Source organism: Panthera uncia, chromosome F2 (assembly GCF_023721935.1).
Source record: "Panthera uncia isolate 11264 chromosome F2, Puncia_PCG_1.0, whole genome shotgun sequence".
Taxonomy (NCBI): domain Eukaryota; kingdom Metazoa; phylum Chordata; class Mammalia; order Carnivora; family Felidae; genus Panthera; species Panthera uncia.
Window position 1 is genome coordinate 22,481,696 of NC_064812.1, and position 15,260 is coordinate 22,496,955.

Here is a 15,260-nt window from a genome sequence, read left to right on the forward strand (position 1 = left end):
GTTGACCATATTCTAGGAGCTAGTTTGGAAGCCCCAATTTTTGAGTTGCAATGATTATACGTTTGGCACTTCCTTAATTTCCAAATGCATTTATATAGGAGGTAGACTGATCATTTTGACTGAGAGAGCAGTACAAGAGAGGGTAGCAAGGCATATATGAAAAAAGGGATCCTAACATCAATCCTTATGGACCTAGGATGGGTGAGGGAGGGTATATGAAGTTACAAACCACCCCTCAATCTCAGTAGCTCAATGGAATATGTTGTATTTTTCATGTTACATGTGCAGTGAAGGCCAGCACGGTGCTCGATAATCACTCGGAACTTCAGAATGACAGAGCTCCTTCTTGATAAGTACTTACAAGATTGCTGTAGTAGGTGAAGACAAAGGGGTGAAGAGTGTCCACCTGAAAGTGACTTGCATCACTTCTGTTAATATTTCATTGGATAAAGTAAGTCATATGGCCAAGCCTCATTTCAAGGTGGGGGAGTATAATCATACAATCTTTCTAGAAGAAGAACCAGGAATAGTTGATGAACAGCACCCAGACTAACCCAGAGCCTGGAGAGGCTCAAGAGTGTAGATCCTGATTCAGTACTCGCAGAGCATAATGCAGTTTCCAGACTCAAGGGAGAGGCACAAATGGAATTTCCACGTTCTTTCCCCCTCAACAGTTGCTCATTCCAATTGCTTATTCCAGAAAATACACTGAGATGCCCAGAGAAAACATCATCATTTTTAAGTATTATCATAAAAAAGGTATTTCCTACTCATCTGATTATGTGAACCAAGAGCAATTAATTATGTGGTTGCGTGGTATCATGGGAAACAAACTCTGTCCAGGCTTGGTAAGAACAAGCTTTATGGCTGTTTTCATCTCCAGAATAGTCTACATGCAAGAACTCTTATTCATAATCTACAGTTCATAAAATTTTATCAAGTGCCAACATTAAAACCTAATTTGCTTGTTTCCCTTTAAGTATCATTGTGTGTGTGTCTGTGTGTGTGTCTGTGTGTGTGTTTCTCTCCAAAGTTAAGAATCCTTTTTAGGCTGATAAGAAAGCTTTTATTTTCCAATTTGATTAATGAGTGCTTTTTCTTTGGAATTGAAAACAAAGTTACTTGAGATACTTTCTGAAGCTTCCTCACTTGTCATAAAAGTATGAAGGTAACAGTTTTCAAATTAATTATCTCCCTTTTCTTTCCCTTCCTTTCTCTTCTCCTCCCTATCCTTTCTCGCCTCATCCCCTTGCCTCCTCTTACCTTCTTCTTCTCGCCTTCTCTTTCTCCCTCCCTCCCTTCCTATGTAATTCTCATTTGACGAGCTGCACACCCACCTTCTATCTGATCAATTCCTACCAATCCCTAAGGTCAATGGTTAACATTACTGCTTGGGTGAACCTTCCTTGTCCTTGAATGCCAGTTTTGTCCTTGGAATGAACTTCTATAGTATCAGGTACTTCCTCTCCAGAGCACTTATGAAAATGTATTTCTATGATTATTTGTGGAGTTATTTGTTTCATATCTTTCCCCCAATAAAACTGCAGGCTCCATGAACGCAGGCACCAGGATTCTCATGTTCATCACTGTGGCTGTAACACAACACCTGAGCCATGACAGGTGCTCAACAACTCTTTGGATATCTATTTAGTCAGCAATGCTATTACTTTCCCCCATCCCTATATTTGGGTGGGTGGCTTGATGGCTTTTTTGGGGTTGAGAGGTACAGGCCAACTCAGATGGGAATGAACTGACAGGGGAGAACCCCTGTAAAAATGAGAACAGCAGCAACAAAAATACCTGCTTGACACCAACCTGCTTTCTCTAAGTGTTGATATTTTGTGGATAGTGGTCAAGTGACATTTTAGATCAATGCAAGCTTATTGCTTCAAAACTCTGAAGTTTCAAAATGCTATTGATGGAATAGTACATGGAGGGAAAAGAGGGAGAAAACTCCCTTTTTTTCTAGCAGTTACGTAAGGTCCTTTTCTGCCTGCCAACATGCCTGCCAACATGCCTGATATGATAGACTGAAAGCACCATTTTCTTGGTAAAACAAACACAGACTTCTCTTTAAAAACACCTTTTGATACTTTATGAGTAGGGCTGGTATATGTAACCGATCAAGACCAACATATGGCTTATTATGACATTTAGCTGATTAAAATAGTCTAGACATAAACTTGAGATTTCAGAAATGTTTAAGTTAAGTAAGAAATACATTTTAATGTACAGTAGATGTGTACTTAGTGCTAGGCCACCTGTATCCCTACAGGAATTACAGAGCAGGAAGTACTTTTGACTCAAGAAGTGTGTCTGAAAATTAAGGTTGTAAATTAACAACAGCTTGTCTATTAGATTATTTCAGCCATAAAGGACTCAGTATGTTTCAAAATGCTCATGATTTTCAATACATTTCTGTGGCTCAATTTAATAAAGAGGGATGCTGGGAATGGCTTTGGCTTGAAGGTCTGCAAAAGCACATTTTTAGAAAATCCCAGAGAATAAATAGTAGCTGCTAGTTAGGCTGTGGTAAAACACACCTGTGGCTAATGGAAAAGGAAAAGTTTGAGCCGCCCCTTGGCACCGGCCTCTGGGCCCACACCAGGGGGAGTGCTGTGGCTTAGTGGTCTGTGCCCAGCCTCTGCCACGGGGCCAGGAGCACCAGGCTTCTCCTCCAGCCTCCAAGACCTTGGGTATAGCCGCTACTCACTCTGGTTTTGTTTTCCTGGTTTGTAACTGGTGAATAATGAGGCCTAATTCACATATGAGGTGCCTGCAAGGCTTAATTAATTGGCTAATGTCTGGGGCCAAACACTTTGAAGTGCAGCCTCTTATGATTAGTTGTAGGGCAATGCTTAAGCTTGGGTTAGGTTGTGATTATGATGAGTTTTTCTGTCATCGTGACCCCCTTCTGGGCATGTAGGAGGTGGGTGAGGTCAGGGGAAGACATGGGGGTATGTTGGTCAGACACGCTTCTTTAGCTCTCTGAGAGAGAGATTGAAGAAGAAATAGGGAAGGAAGAGGAGGAGGAGGAGGAGGAGGAGGAGGAGGAGGAGGAGGGAGGGAGGGAAAAGAAAAGAAGGGAAGAGAAGAGAGTGGACACTTCTGAGGTCTCTGAGGGCATAGTTCCCAGGTGGTCTATGAGTGTCTGGGATTGACTGAGATGACAGCAGGGAAGAGCACAACATGGTAATTTTGCCTTTCTCCTGCAGCCAAACTGTTGAGCTGGCAAGACGACACGGAGCCCACGGTGACCTGAAGCCCATTTGCCGTATTTGTCTTGCCAAGATTTTAATTCTGTCTGTGTATGTGAACTCTGTTGACCCTTTCCTCTCTGAAGCACTCAGTGGCTTGGACACAGGTATGGCAGCCAAGAGAATGGGGTCCTTCTCCCGGTTTGTGATTTACAGTGTGATTCTAAGCGGGGTACTTTGTTCACCTCCTTGGTTTCCTCATTTGAAGAACGAGGAGTAAATGAGCCAAGATGTAGCAGTTAGCTTTTGCTGCATGACAAACCACCCCAAAGCCTTGTGGCTTAAAACGACAAACATTTATTTAACTCACAGTTCGGTGGGTTGGCATTTGGGACTGAACTCCTCTGGGTGGTTTTAATGGTTGGGACTGGGCTTTGCTGACCTGAGCTGGGCTTGCTCATGTGTCTGCGGTCAGCTGGTAGGGCAGCTGGGGCCAATTGGTTTATGATGGCCACGCCTGGACGATGGGATGACTGGAGCCTTTCTTCACGGGTTCACGCATTCTCCAGCAGGCTAGCCCAGGCTGACTCATGCGGTGGTCAAAGGTTCTAAAAGAGTGGAAACTGCAAGGTCTTTGGAGGCCTAGGGACAGAACTGGCATGATCGAGTCACACACCAGCCCAGATTGGAGGGTGGGGAAATAGACTATTCTCCTTGATGGGAGCAGCTGCAGAGCATTGTGGCCAATGTTTCCTTTAAACTACTACACCAAGGTACTTTTCAGCCCCCAATTAACAATGACCAGAAGTCAGGACTAATAAAACAGCATCTATTTTTTTGAGTTCAGCTTTAAGAATCTGAGGTTACAAGTCCTGGCTGGCTGTTTTGAATTCATTATGTGACTTTAAATAAGTTTTTCAACTTTTTGTTGATTTTAAATTGCTGCACTAGGCTCCTTTTGCTTATATATTACTAGGAAAGCAATCAATGAAGAATTTTAGAGAGAAATTTAGGTATCCACAAGGATTGGTGAATAAAGGGCATTTGGTAACACAAAAATTAACACAAAAATTAATACATGTATTAGTACATACTTAGGTCCTTTAAACTTTTCTTTGCAATACAAATTTTTTCTCACTGTAGAAATTTAGAAAAGGAGTATAAAGAGATGAAAATGGAAGTCATATTTTACTCCATCATCAGAGGTAATAGTGTATAATTATTTATTCTTTGGTATAATTCCATCAAGAATTTTTCCAGTAGGTATGTGGTCTGCTGCAAACATAGGATCATACTGTCATACTGTTGTTATAATCTTCTCTTTGACTTTGATAACTATATGATAGTACTTAGTTTTTGGTGACTGTGTGGTGTTCTAGCGTGCACATGTGCCACAGTTTAGAGAACCCCCCCCCCCCCCCCGCACACTGTTAGGCATTTAAATATTATTTTGCTTTTAAAAGTTATTTTAAAAAACATCATATAAACATTTCACTGCTAAACTCTTTGAATATATTTGTGGCATAATAAGGAATATATTTGGTCTTTGTCCCTGGTTTCTGGCATGGGACTCCTAAAACCCTTACACTTTCCTGAGTGACCGGAGTATGTTTCATCATTCATAAGGAGTCCTTCAGGGTGTATCTGAGTGTATGCTAATTAAGTGACATAGGGTGGGGATCCTACATAGCTTTATGATGGGGCTGGTCCTGAGGAAGACAAAGTGATGAGAAGATTGGAATTTTTAGTCCTGCCCATTAACCCCCGGAAAGGGTAAGGTGGGGGGTGGGGCTCCAGATGAAACTCTATAAAACTCTTGAACAATGGTATTTAATGAACATTTGGGTTAGTGAGTGGATTCATGTGCCGGGGGTAGAACACCCTAGTTCCAGAGGAATAGAGACTCCTGTACTCCAGACCCTTTGGGACTTTGCCCCTATGTACCTTTTCATTTGGCTCTTCACCTGTATCCTTTATAATATCTTTTGTAACAAACTGGTAATCTAATAAATAAACTTTTTCCTGAGTTGCGTGAGCTGCTTTGGCAAATTAATCGAATCAGAGGTGTGGGGCATGGGGATCCCTGATTTATAGCCAGTCAGTCAGAAACAGAGGTAAAAACCTGGACTCCTGATTGGCATCTGAAGTGGGGGTGGGGACAGTCTTGTGGGACTAAACCCTTTAAGCTGTGAAATCTGATGCTGACTCCAGGTAGGTAGTGTCAAAATTCAATTTGTAGGTTATCTGGTTAGTATTTGCTGAGACTCGGAGAATTGCTTGGTGCTTCTGGGAAACACTCCACGACTCTTAAATATTTCCATAGAACATATTTGTGGAAGTCAATTTGTGGATTTTTGCACAATTTGTGGAAATTTGTGGAAATTTGCCATGTCAAAGGGTAGGCATAATTTAAAGACTTTTCATTCATTCTAAGAAATTCAAAAAAAGCTCAGCCATTTGCTTGCGCATTACTTACTGATGAGGCCCACGCTCTTGCTCTTCGTTCTTTTGAATCCCTTCTGCGATGACTCTATATCTCATTGGAGGTTATACGACTCCCAAGATAAACAAACTGCAGAACTGGAAAGAATCTCAAAGATCATTAAGTCTAATCCCATAGGCAAAGCTCAGATGCTAGCACCTTCTCTCTGTATTCACTTAAAGGTATTGGATTTAAAGAAACACAACACACATAACATTAAGGTGTATCTGAGAAACATCAGTCCCACTTAGAGCTGTTGAGCATGACAGAGTTTCTGTTCTCTCTAGGACAAGGGAAGGAGGGAGAACAGACTTCTAAATGGTCCTGGTTTCCAAAAAGGAGCAAAACAACTCCTTCTACAACTCAGTTGCTCATGCCCCTCAGCACAGCAGGCTGAAACAGTTAGCAAGATGTCTGCTCAGTGCTGGGCTTTTGAGAGAAACTACAAATGTAGAGTTGGGGCATTCTATCAGAAGGGAAATGATGAAAAATAAACACATCTAGAACAAGCATAAGAAACAGATTAATTCCACCAGATTATTTTTGCCTTTCTTTACAAATATAGAAGCTAGAACAACTAGCCCTTCTTCTTTTTCTTTTAATGTTTATTTGTGAGATAGAGACACAGATGCAAGTGGAGGAGGGGCAGAGAGAGAGGGAGACACAGATTCCGCAGCAGGCTCCAGGCTCTGAGCTGTCAGCACAGAGCCCGATGCGGGGCTTGAACTTGGGAGCTGTGAGATCATGACCTGAACTGAAGTCGGACGCTTAACCAACTGAGCCACTCAGGTGCCCCACAACTAGCCCTTCTTAATTCCCTCCAGCATTCAGAATTCTAATTCCTATCTTTGGACTGGCATGGAGTTCAAGCTCAGAAAGTGGATTTATAACAACAAAACAAAACACAGAGCTATCTTGCAGTCGTACTTTTTCCTTGCACCCTGCTTCTTCTTCCATAGGGAAGATAGAGTCCAAACTGGTAGTGGTACCTATTCACGCTCCACAAATATATGAGATTGCCCGTTTTCTGCCAAGTCTAAGTGACACGTTCACGCCTGACATTTATTCATTCCCTCCAGTAATCAGATCATTTTGACTGGGCCAAGCTGGTCAGCCCAACTCCTTCTTCCCTTACAATGAGTTCTTTTCTAGAAGACTCTCATTCAACATACCTTCCTGATAGGGCACACTAAAGTAGATCTGAATTGTGCTTGGTGGACATGGCTTTGGCTAAGCCTTCTAATGCTCAGTTTATGAAAAACACAACATTTACCAAATTTCTGGTGATTTGGCTCCACTCTGTTTTCTCAGAAATCCCAGTAGCATTCACTCAAGTGTTCTCTTGGTTTCCTCATGAAGTTCATTGGAGCATGGAGACTTCAGTCACTCAGCATAGAAACTTACTTTATTAATGATCTCCCCCCTTTTTTAAATACAGAAGATATAAACATCACCATAACCACAGAGTTTTCATGTTTCTTACTATCCGATGACACCGTCTCTCCCATTCAGCAGGCTTGAGCCTCCATTGTTCCTGTACCTTCCTTGAATGTGATAAAAAACAAACAAACCTTTTTTGTTTTTTCCTAAACATTTGTTTCTAGGTTTAGTTCATTCTGACTATGTTCTCTGGCAGTGTTATTATAAGATCATTAATCACAACAACAATAATAATAGCAGCACAATAATGGTATTTCTTTGTTCTCAGGGTCCTCATAGCTTGTTTACACAGATCTGTCAAAGTTGGCAGAAAACGTCTTCCAAGACTTCAAGATAGATGATGAAGACATGGGGAGAAAAAGTTAACAATACTGTGGTGAAAAACTCCTTGAAGTAAGGGCAATTTTACTTGTAAAGAATGGCTGGCAAATATCTTGTTTTAAGGGGAGGATGGATTTATTTATTTATTTATTTATTTATTTATTTATTTACAAAGACATTAAATTTTTTTTAATGTTTATTTATTTTTGAGTGAGAGAGAGAAACAGAGTGTGAGCAGGGGAGGGACAGAGAGAGAGGGAGACACAGATCTGAAGCAGGCTCCAGGCTCTGAGCTGTCAGCACAGAGCCTGATGTGGGGCTCGAACTCAGGAGCTGTGAGATCATGACCTGAGCAGAAGTTGGCTTCGGCTAATGCCTAACTGACTGAGCCACCGGACCCAGGTGCCCCTTAAGGGGGGAATTTGGAAAATGTATATATGCTTTTGAAACCTTCCCATCATGGTCTTGCTCAAACATCCTTTCCTCTGGAGAGTGTTCCCTGATGCTTCACTCTGAATGCTTTTTCTCTTCTCTGACCTCTTAAGGAATGTTGTTGTTTTTCTTACATGGTGATGACCCCTTTGTACTGTGTTTCAAGATTTTTTTCTTTTCTGAACATGTCTTAGAAACTTTGCTATATTGTCAGTTCTTTGGCTCATCAGTCTTTCTATCTGTAGCTCTAGCACAGGGTCTGGCACACAGTAGGTGCTGAGTCAATGCTTGTTGAATGAAAGAACAGAACTGGAAAGGAAGGACTACTTGCAAGGACAACATACTCAGAGGGAAGCTCTCCAGAATATACATAGGTGTACGTAGGAGACAAACACTGGAACCAAAGAAATGAGAAGGAAGCTATAAGGATCTTAAGTCTTGAAAGTCACAGGTTTACACATTCTCAGTTGTTTTGCAGTCATTTCAGTTTGCTTTAATCTACTGTCATGTGTTAAACATCATTGTGATCTGGCACTGTGTGAAGATGTTGTATTGGTCTCAGCCTATCAATAGCGATGCTATTGGCTGGGAACGACTGGGGGCACTCACTTGGGCCTGTATCACTTGTGACAAGCCCCATTTTGCCAATGTTGTGGCTGGAGCAGCCCTTATGGTTCTTATTATATGATTGCAGGACACACGTCAGCAACAACCTTCAGGGAATTTTGCAGAACAAGATTTATTATTCACAGGTTCTGGAGGGTACATGGCATGCCCAAGCACCACACAAGCATGGTCATGGATAGAGAGAGAACATGTAGACCTGAGGCTCTGCCTTTATTAGCTGTCTGAGTGGGGGTGTCTAGGGTTTAGCAGGTTCATTCTTTATTGGAGAATTGGAAACATAAGAGTAGGAATTAAGGGAGTGGGGAGGGAGAAACCAGGTCAGTCAAGTGGTCAGTTACCTAGGTTTCTCCAGGGCATTCTAAAAGGGGAATTCATGTGTGGAGGTAGCCTGTTCCTTTACCTAGTTGATTTGCTACTAGCTGTGTGGTATAGCTGGCAGTAAGTTTCTTTGAAATGAATATCTTTGAAATGGATGCCTCAGCACTCAAAAAGCTTAGGTCAGGCACTTACACTATACACTAGGGGTATATAAAAATAAGTAAATTCTGCATCTGTGCTCGTAGAACCCACAGTCCAGCAGAGTGGACAAATGTGTAACAAATAATTATAGGACATCATAATTAGCTCTACACAATATATGCAAGGCTTAGAAGTAGTATAGAGGGAGGCATGACTGCAATGGGAGTAGCAGAGGGTCTGGAAAGTTCCAGACTCATCTTGAGTTTTCTGGAAGTTTTCCAGGTGGACAAGGGAATATAGGTTGTGTGGTGTGTGGAAAACTTGTTCTGGGCACAGTTAACAGAGTAAAGAAAGGCATAGAATCATAGATCAGCATGGGGTGTTTGGGGAAACACAAATGGTTGTTGGACCACAGAGTACACGTTGAAGAATATCAAAAGTTGAGGGGCGCCTGGGTGGCTCAGTTGGTTGAGTGTCAGACTTCAGCTCAGGTCACGATCTCACGGTTTGTGAGTTCGAGCCCCGCGTCAGGCTCTGGGCTGATGGCTCAGAGCCTGGAGCCTGCTTCCGATTCTGTGTCTCCCCCTCTCTCTGCCCTTCCCCCATTCATGCTCTGTCTCTCTCTGTCTCAAAAATAAATAAACATTAAAAAAAAAAAAACAATATCAAAAGTTGAAGGTTGGGAAGAAGGGAGGTATGGAAACAGGAAAGTTGGACCAGGACTTTCCAAATTGTGCTTTTTCTAAAGCAAGAATTTAACTTCTACAAGCTGATCTGATCTGCTGTCTTTCCCCCATATTGTGCTCTAGGGAAATATTCAAAAATCAATTTGTCCATCTTTTTCCAACATAAAAGTTCCCTGAGAATACGAATTTCACCTGTAGCATGTGCTGCCATGTGAATTGTCAACTTGTTTAGTGGTCCTTGTGAAAGGACTGAACTTTATATAAGTTCTATAGGGGCGCCTGGGTGGCTCAGTCGGTTAAGCGGCCGACTTCGGCTCAGGTCATGATCTCATGGTCAGTGAGTTCAAGCCCCGCGTTGGGCTCTGTGCTGACAGCTCAGAGCCTGGAGCCTGTTTCAGATTCTGTGTCTCCCTCTCTCTGACCCTCCCCCGTTCATGCTCTGTCTCTCTCTGTCTCAAAAATAAACGTTAAAAAAAAAAATTTATATAAGTTCTATAGACAAAATGGCAGCTCAGACAAAAAACAACTTTGCTATTAAAACGGAATGTATACAATTAGTGGGAATGTAAAATGGGGCCACCACTATGGAAAACAGTATGGAGGTTCCTCAAAAAATTAAAAAAAATATAACTACCAGGTGATGTAGCAATCCTGGGTATATATCTGAAAGAACTGGAATCAGGATCTCAAAGTGATATCTGCCCTCCCATGTTGACTGTAGCATTAGTCACAATAGCTAAGAGGTGGAAACAACCTAAATGTCCATCAACAGATGAATAGATAAAGAAAATGTGGTAAACTCATATACTGGGGGTATTATTCAGCCTTAAAAAAAAAGGAAAGCTTGTCTTAACCAGCAACATGGACTAACATGGAGATCATTATACTAAGTGAAATAAGCCAGTCACAGAAGGATAAATATAGCATGGGCCCACTTATATGAAGTATCTGAAATAATCAAACTCGTAGAAATAGAGAGTAGGTTGGTGGTTACCAGAAGTTGAGGGGAGAAAGCAATGGGGAGTTGTTCAATGGTGGATTATGCACTGAAAACTTTGTTAAGGGTTTTTGTTTGTTTGTTTGTTTTTACCACACATACAAAAAAAGAAAGAACAGAATAGAAAGGGGAAAAAAAAGAAAGAAAATAGAAGGAAAGGAAGGGCATGAACTCTACAGACAGGCAGAACCAGTTTAAATCCTGCCTTTGTCAAATATTAGATATCCAATTTAGTGAAGGTTATTTATTCCGAGTTTTCTTGTTTGAAACTAAGGGGATAAGAGTATCTGGGGATAACAGGTTCTGTTTTGCAGCCCTCAATGGAAGGATGAAACAGCTATGGTGCTAAACTGTATGATATGTTAGGAAATGCTAGTTTTCTTTGAAAATGCCTTGTTCTGTACCAAGGGAGGTAATAATTGCTAACTTTCTGAAGCATTTTTTAAAAAGTACTTGTCTGCTAAGAAGGTACCAGTTCCTATAAGTTTCTGCATTTTTGTAGTTTTAAGGCAAATAGATAATTCAAGACATTTGTGACTGAATTAGGTGTCCTAGAGAGAAAAGTAGAAAGTAATCTAAATGGTGGGAAATAGAGTCTGGCAGAGAAAATGTTGCTGAGTTTCCCATCCATCCATCCATCCATCCATCCATCCATCCATCCAGTAGGGAGGTATACACACACATACACACACAGCTGTTTTTCTATTTTTTCTTTGCTGGAAGTTTCTTCTTTATGTTAGATGTGATTTTTGAAAGGCTGAGAAAAAGACTTTTGGCAAGAGCGATAGCCGGGGGGCTCTTGCAGGGGTGCAGAGCTGACCCCATGCAGTGGGAGAGAAAGAGCTTCTGATAGCAGTTGTGGTGAGGTTTGTCCTGACTCCCCACTCTCTGGCTTTGAAACCCTGGGCATGTCACTTAAACTCTCTGAGCCTCAGTTTCCTCATATATCTGCAGCTGGGCAATCTACCTACCGGTAGTGTTGTGGAAAGGACTGAGTTAATGTGTAAGTGAGAGACGTTGGCACAAGGTAGACATTCAACAAATGGTCTGTATGTTTGGATAAATGTCTATCTGTCTATCTATCTAACTGCTATGAGATTTGGGAAAAAAAACCCTTAGGTTTAGCCTATTACACAATTATTTGTCACCAAAAAATTCTAAGTGCCATCAGGAGGTTGGTGGCAGTATTTGCTTTTAAGATGATCATCTAATTTATCCAGAATATGCTTATGTTAATTTTACCATTATTCTTTTTTTTTTTTTTTTTTAACGTTTTTTATTTATTTTTGGGACAGAGAGAGACAGAGCATGAACGGGGGAGGGGCAGAGAGAGAGGGAGACACAGAATCGGAAACAGGCTCCAGGCTCCGAGCCATCAGCCCAGAGCCTGACGCGGGGCTCTAACTCACGGACCGCGAGATCGTCGCGGGGCTCGAACTCACGGACCGCGAGATCGTGACCTGGCTGAAGTCGGACGCTTAACCGACTGCGCCACCCAGGCGCCCCAAATTTTACCATTATTCTTGAAAGGAAAGCAAACAAAACTTAAAATTTCTCATAGTGCTCAAGGGCCCCTGAAAATATATTCCTCAGCCCATGAGGAGTCAGTGATTTGTATATGAGAACACTGAACTAAATTATTTAAAATTCCTCTTTTAGTATTAAAACTGTACCTTTTTCCCTGAAAGGATTGGGGTGCTGGGGAAGACAGAAACAAAGAGAACAAAGTTAGTAGGGAAAGAGCACTGTAAAAATACATATTCACTGTCATATATGTTATCTTGTTTAACTCTTAGGACAGTCCTCTGAGGGAGGTGTTATATTTGGATCTTAAAAATGAGGAAACTGGGGTATACGCAGATGAAATAACTTGCCTTAGGCTAAAGCAAAAGAACTCGTATTTTAACATAGGTGTACAATTGATCTGTCTATAATCGCACTGTTGCATCTGGGAAAGAAAATTACATTGTAATCATTCATTCATACGTTCAGGCAGCAAGCATTTGTTGAGAATCTACCACAAAGAGGCACTGAGAGATCTCCAGGCAATACCACGGATTTTATATTCTAACTTCCAGAATGTAAAGTGAATGGAGGCTTTTGGAATTGTGTGGGGTGGTATCCCCACACCAATGCATTTTGCCTTTATGAAATAAAAAGACAGGATTGATTTATGGTGAAAGATGGGCGATGAAGAATCTGTAAAGGCAGGTAACAGCCATTTTATCCAGGTCTGCCAAATGTCGTCTGTAAAAGTACTGTCTCCACGATGCTGCTCTGAACATTGAGGATCCCATGTGCTTGCCCTCCAGGATCCCCTGTGTAGAGAGCAGCGCCTTGGTAGAGGCGAGTGGCTTCCACCTGCCCTGAGCCCAGCGTGTCTGACTGTGATGGGAGCTGGCGTATTCTTCTTGGACGCCGGGTACCTGGCCACGGAAATTGTTCCAGAGAAGAAAACCGCAGTCTCTCAACCCCACTTCCTGCCACAGGGATTAGCAGGGGGTGGCCATGTGACCTGAGCCCAACCAGAGTCATTCTCTGGGACTTTTTTCAGCTCAAAACTAAAAGAATAAGGGCCTTTTCTCTATGTGAGCCCGAAGCTGCCAGTGGCCCTGCTTCCTGCCTCCTGAGCAAGCCAGATGGAAGAGACAAAGCCAACAAGCAGAGAGAAGTAGAAACAAGATGTAAAGAAAAGCCTGACGGGTTGAGGCTCTGGGGACCCCGGAGCTGCTCCTGTCCCTGCCTTTCCGAAGCTTCATGTGTGGGGACTACTGGGCATCCTCCAACAACTCCCTTCTCCTGCAAAAGCTGGTTTGAGTTTCAGTTTTGCTACTTTTGCACCCAAAAGAATCTGGACTAGTGTGTATAGCACTTGGAAACTGGGGAGCAGCAAAGCTAGGGTGTTTGGGGAGCTTCCTTACCCTCCTCTTGTAGGTCTGAATCCAGGAGGGCGAGACAGAGGGAGGAGGGTCAAACAGTGGGAGGAGGACAAGATGGAGGCAGGCAAGCCTTGTCTCCAGCTGTCCTTTCCTCTCCTCCTCAGGCACCTGACAAGACCTACACTTGTGAGGTAGGAACTCTGCCCATGCTCTTTGAGGAACCTTGAACAACAGGTTGGGGATAATTGAGGACTCAGGAGGGAAAAATAAAGGAGCAAAGCAGTTCAGCCACTGGGCCTTTCACCTCTGGTCCCTCCTTTGAGGTTTCTCCAATATCAGCCGCTCCCTTATAATCATATACCAGTTTACACAGTTAGCACTTCTTGGGTGCCAGGCACTGCTCCAAGTTCTTTCTGCGCCCACCGAGCCCAGTATTATATTTAACCTCATCTTACAGATGAGGAAACCAGGGCACAGAACGGTTCCGGAGATTTTCCAAGATGGGGTCACGTTAAAAGCCTAGATGTTCGGCTCCAAAGCTCCTGCTAGCAACCTCATTTAGCAAGCCTGGACTTTGAAACCATTTCTATTCTTTCCACCTCCCTGTGCCAGGGCACTTATTGCCAATGTATTTAGTGTGTGGTTGATACCACCAGATCCTTTTATTTTTCTTTTTATTTCTTTCCTGTCCTCAACTTGACCCTGTGAAGCGACTGGCAATGGCTTTTATCTTTAAGTCACTGTAACCCCAGCAAAAAACTGCTCAATGTGGGGTGCCTGGGTGGCTCAGTCGGTTAAGCGTCCAACTTCAGCCCAGATCATGATCCCTCACTTGGTGGGTTGGAGCCCTGCATTGGTCCTGGAGCCTGCTTCAGATTCTGTGTCTCCCTCTCTCTCTGCCCCTTCCCTGCTTTCATTCTGTCACTCTGTCTCCCCCAAGTAAATAAATATTTTATTTATTTTTTTTTTTTAAATTTTTTTTTTCAACGTTTTTTATTTATTTTTGGGACAGAGAGAGACAGAGCATGAACGGGGGAGGGGCAGAGAGAGAGGGAGACACAGAATCAGAAACAGGCTCCAGGCTCCGAGCCATCAGCCCAGAGCCTGACGCGGGGCTCGAACTCACGGACCGCGAGATCGTGACCTGGCTGAAGTCGGACGCTTAACCGACTGCGCCACCCAGGCGCCCCAAATAAATATTTTAAAAAATGCTCAATGTAGTGGCTGTGAATGATCGTGGTGTCAAATCCTGTTTTCTTAAATATCAGATAGCTCTCAGGGCGCCTGAGTGCCTCAGTCAGTGAAGCGTCCAATTTCGGTTTAGGTCATGATCTTGTGATTTGTGAGTTCAAGCCTTGCATCGGGCTCTGTGCTGATAGCTCAGAGCCTGGAGCCTGCTTTGGATTCTATGTCTCCCTCTCTCTCTGTCCCTCCCCCATTTGCTTTCTCTCTCTCTCTCTCTCTCTCTCATACACACACACACACACACACATAAAAAAAATAAACATTAAAAAAATCAGACAGCTCTAGACATGATTACAGTAATACTTTATACAAGTTTTAGGGAAGGAAGAATGAAGAAGAAATTGGGTTTCCCTCTCCTTTCAGGAGTCTTCTTGAAACTGTAAGAAATTTTCAAAATAGCCCCCTGCTTCCTCCCCAGACCCCCTTCTCTGCTTGTTCAGTGTTTCCCTACAAAGGATGTCCCATTTAAGAAGTAGCATTAGGGGTGCCTGGGTG

The 15,260-nt window shown here is 42.7% G+C and overlaps 1 long non-coding RNA gene across 1 annotated transcript; it reads left to right on the top strand.

Moving 5' to 3' along the window:
* Positions 1 to 240: 240 nt before the first annotated feature.
* LOC125924466 (uncharacterized) lies at positions 241 to 7,533 on the top strand. Its single transcript, XR_007458433.1, has 3 exons — positions 241 to 451; positions 3,216 to 3,364; positions 7,388 to 7,533. It is a non-coding gene; the product is annotated as an uncharacterized LOC125924466 (long non-coding RNA).
* Positions 7,534 to 15,260: the final 7,727 nt, after the last annotated feature.